Here is a 4,974-nt window from a genome sequence, read left to right on the forward strand (position 1 = left end):
ATGCAGAGGAACGAACTGATGATGGTGTCTTCAGGCATCCTGCTGACTCCCTTGCATGGAAAGATTTTGACCGTCGGAATCTTGACTTTAGTAATGATTGCCGAAGTGTAAGGCTTGGCTTAGCATCCGATGGTGCTGGGCCATCACAGTCAACACCCCAGCCATCGACTATTGATCAGATCATGCAGCAGTTTTGTGCAGAGCTAAGGGATGAGTTGAGGGAGGAGTTGCGAGCAGAGTTCTCTACACATTTGCAGCAAATGAGAGTTGAGATGATGGCCCTTGTGTCACAGGGGGCGAGTGTGGATCCTAACAGACAGGTTCCATATAAATTAAATTGTTTGATAGTTCAATTTTCACTCAAGATTATGTATAAAATTCGAATATGATTAACACACTGCATTGACTAACATAGGTTCCTGATGCATCGAGTGGCCACCCGGCATTTAGGGAATCTGCAGAAGACGAGAATCCATATACACAACCACCAGAAGATCAGGTATAAAGCGTATCTTTGCATTCTAAGCTAAAATGTATCTTTGCATTCTTTACATTCTAAGTTAAGAGACTTATGGGAGAAGACGGGACTAGTTAGAGCCGGATTTAGCACGAAACTTGGCACATACGACCACCTAGGCACGAGAGACTTGTGGGAGAAGACGGGGCTCGAATCGGGTTCCCAGTTTGGGAGTTAGAGCCGGATTTCACTTTAGGCAAATTAGTTCCTTAAGAAACTTGAATTCGAGGAGTTAATGCCTCAAAATCACCAAACGGCGTCGGTTTAGGACGAAACTTGGCACACACGACCTCCTAGGCACGAGAGACTTGTGGGAGAAGACGGGGCTCGAATCGGGTTCCCGGTTTGGGAGTTAGAGCCGGATTTCACTTTAGGCAAACTAGTTCCTTAAGAAACTTGAATTCAAGGAGTTAAAGCCCCAAATTCACCAAACGGCGTCGGTTTAGCACGAAACTTGGCACACACGACCTCCTAGGCACGAGAGATTTGTGGGAGAAGACGGGGCTCGAATTGGGTTCCCGGTTTGGAAGTTAGAGTCGGATTTTGGTCTAGTCAAAATTATTTACTAAACTATCTTTCTAATTATATAGTAGTTAATTTTTTTATATTTTTCTGTAATTAAAATATTAACACCATTATATTGTTATTAATTATTTTTATTTTGTTTTTTTCAGATATTTCCTGAGTAGCAGTTTGCTTCGTGTGGAATGTGGGCATGTAAAGATTATGACCAACTTCTGTTTTTGTAACCCACGAAAGAATCAAGACGAAAACTTTTGGTTTTGATTTTGATTTTGATTTATGTTATTTAAATTTGTGAACAACATTATGTATGTATCATGTGACCAACATTATGTATTTTCATCATTTGCCAACTTTTGTTTATGTATGTATTTATATTATTATGTAATTTTTGGATTTTTTTTGTAGTTATTTTTCATTTGCCAACATTTGCCAACATTACATCATTTGCCAACATTAGTTATTTTATTTATGTATTTATATTATTATATCATTTGCCAACATTACAGGTTATTTTTATATTTTTAATAATTGTAAAACAGGGTTTTTTTTTTTAAATTTTTTTTTGAGACGGTAGCACACCCCGTCGCAAAAAAAAAAAGAAAAAGAAAGTGCCAGGCTTTTTGCGACAGCAGCCATACTGTCGCAAAAGGTATGGAATTTATTGAAAAACAAGGCTTTAGCGACGGTATAATTGCCGTCGCCAATAGTTAAAAGCGACGACATTTTTTAGCGACGGGATTTTCGCCGTCGCACAAACCTATTTTAGCGACGGAAAGCTTGTGCCGTCGCAAAAAAACCCAGATTTTCATCCATTATTGGCGACAGAAAATTGCCGTCGCAAAAAAGAAAATTTCCCGTTGCCGTCGCTAAAGCTCTTTTGCAACCCCCTTTGTTGCGACCCCTACTTGCCGTCGCAAAAAGAAAAATTACCGTCGCAAATAGCTTTTGAGACGGCGTGCGGGAGTATTTGCGACGGCGTTTTGCCGTCGCAAAAAACAATTTTTTTTGTAGTGTGGTTAGGGTTAAGGTTAGGGTTAGGGTTAGGGTTTCGGATAGAGGGTTAAAGAGTTGAAGAAGATGATGGTAATTTAGGATTTTTAGCAAATTAATGGTGTAAAGTGAGAAGAAATGAAAGAATAAAAAATATGTGTTGTGTGTTAAGAAAATGGTATATACTGAAAGGTTATGTGATGTGTAGATAAAATTACTCATAGAATTATCCTAACCCAAATGGTCACATGCTTGCCAAATGGCAACAATACCTATCATTAATCTTATATCCTTATTTATGACTTTGCCTCTCTCTATGCACGTTATTTTTTTCTTCGCTCTCTAATCTATCTATATAGACTAATATATAAAGCGGTAATCTATCTATATATACTAATATATAAGGCGGTGATGTATTGAACAGTGTTTTTCGTCCTCTGTGAAATTACTCATTTACTCTTTTTATTTGATAAAACTAATTGACTCATTTGTCTTTTGTTTGATAGGGGCTAATTGTAACAACCCCTATTTGTGACTAGCTACTAATATTTGATTAAGAAGGCTTAATAAGTAATTAAGATGAAATCTTGAGTAAATTGCATGTATTATATGTTATTTGCATTTATATCTGTTTATGGTAGGATTATCTGTTTGCATTTCTGATCTGTTATGCGAATTGAAGGTCTTATTGACATTCGATCATGAGATTGACTTGATATATGTGTTATTTGGAATTTTTGAGAAATTATGGTAGGTTCAATTGAAATTTGATTAGAAACCAAATAATTAGAATAAAATAATGTCCATTTGATTAACTTAAGCCAAGTTTAATTAAACACTACTAATCAAGCCTATATAAGGCTTAGAAAATACTCTTTAATCATCTCATCTTCACCACTTGAGCATCAAACGTGAGAGAGAGAGAGAGAGAGAGAGAGAGAGAGAGAGAGAGAAGGGAATAATTGAGCTCAACTAAGGGAACTTGCAAGAGAATTGAAGGAAATTTAGAGGAAAAATCAAGAATTGCTCAACCTTGGAAGAATTAAGCCTCTGCACTTGTGAATTCAAGGTTTAAGGTAGGAATTCACTCCTCTAACTTGTAATTGAGTTGACCAATAATCATATTCTAGTAGATTAAGCTTAAGAAGGGAGAAAAGAAGAACATTCATGCATGCATGTACATTCTATAGCATTTTAAAGTTGATTTCAAGTAATTCTCTCATGCATGTCATTATATCACTTTGGTTTTGGAAATTCATCAAGTTTCATGCTATCTTACATCACTTGATCATGTTTTGGAAGGATAAAGTTTATGACAATTCATGCATGTTATGTTCATACCATGTTCTTAAGTTTCAAGTTTGATTTTGGACAATTCACTTGCTTCCGGGCCTTGATTTTGCAAACTGATCTTTAGTTCATAATGTTTTATAAGTTTACAAGAGCTTCCTCAAGCTTTTGGCCCAAAAGAACATGATTTGCAGCTTTGAATTCGAGTTTTGAAGTTTGGAAGCACATTTGAAAATTCTAGAATTTTGTCTCTCCGCTCGAGCGACATAACATGCGCTCGAGCGACCACTCTTTGTTTTGCACTTCTGCTCGAGCGACCAAAAGTTGGCTTGAGCGTAAAACTCATGCTTCTAGAAGTTGACAAGTTTTGCAGACCGCTCGAGCGACTAGAGTTGTGTTTGAGCAGAGATCTCAGTCTTACGCTCGAGTGACCGTCGAGCGGAAAAATCACACAACTAGTACTTTTGCAGAGTTTGTAGACTGCTTGAGCGACCGAAGTTGCGCTCAAGCGAACACCCTTATTTTTGAACCTCCACTCAAGCGAAGAAAGCTACGCTCGAGCGAAGACCCTATTTTCAGCAAATTTGACTAAGTGTTGAACAACATGTTTTGGCATCCTTATTGCATCTTAGGCATTCCTAGGCCATGATTTAGACATAATAATAAGGATTCGAAACACACCAAGATAAGAAAAAACTAAGTTAAGTACTATCCGAGTGTATGTTTCAAGATGTGTACCTATTATGTTGTGTAGGTCACGCACTGTAAGCTATTTGATCTGTCTGCTCTGTCTGTCTGCTTTTGGAGCCAACTTTGAGTAATAACTTTGTAAAGCTATGTTCAATCTTTAAGTATTTTCTGAATGATATAAGATGATTTGTTTTTTGAAATGCTGTGTTCTGTATCAATGAATGATTGTTTATATATTGAAAAGTATTCGTGGCATCCTTAGTACATGACTATTGCCCGAAGGTAACAATACCCTGGTCTATGATCACAAGGCCCTTGCCTAGGAGTAATAATACCGTGGTCTCATGGCCCTTGCCCGGAGGTAATAATACCGTGGCTTATGTATGTTATCTGTTCTTGGTACCGGAGGTTCTTTTATGAAACCAGTCAAGTATGACCCTTAATGCTCTGTATTTGATCTATTAGCGCTAACGGGTGTACCACGTATGATTATCTGTGAAATTGAATAAGTACATGCTTTTGAACTCTGAATAAGAATATGTATCTGTTTCTGAATATGAATATGAATTTTGGATCTGTTATAGACATCATTCTTTAAAAACCTTTACTCTGTTATTATTCACTGGGTTCTAGCTCACCGTATTATTAATGTATGTAGGTGATCAGGCACGTGACTAGGCCTAAGCTGTACCTGGAGGTCAGTTTTGTCCAGTCAACCATAGTGCCTCCCGTGGAGGTTCCGCACCTGCTTAGAGTTAATGTTTTGTGATCCAGAATTTCGTTTAAGTTTTGTTTTGTTTTATTTGTATATTGGGCTAAGTCCCATTTTGGTTATTATATGTGAAGTGATGTAAGACTCTTGTTTATATGACATCACGTTTATGTATATAAAGTTTTATTTTTCTGTCCTATGTATGTCTCATAACTCTATGGACTATGTATGTCTACATAACTCTATGGAC

The sequence above is a fragment of the Camellia sinensis genome, chromosome 2, assembly GCF_055761805.1.
Source record: "Camellia sinensis isolate YWXY chromosome 2, ASM5576180v1, whole genome shotgun sequence".
Lineage (NCBI taxonomy): Eukaryota > Viridiplantae > Streptophyta > Magnoliopsida > Ericales > Theaceae > Camellia > Camellia sinensis.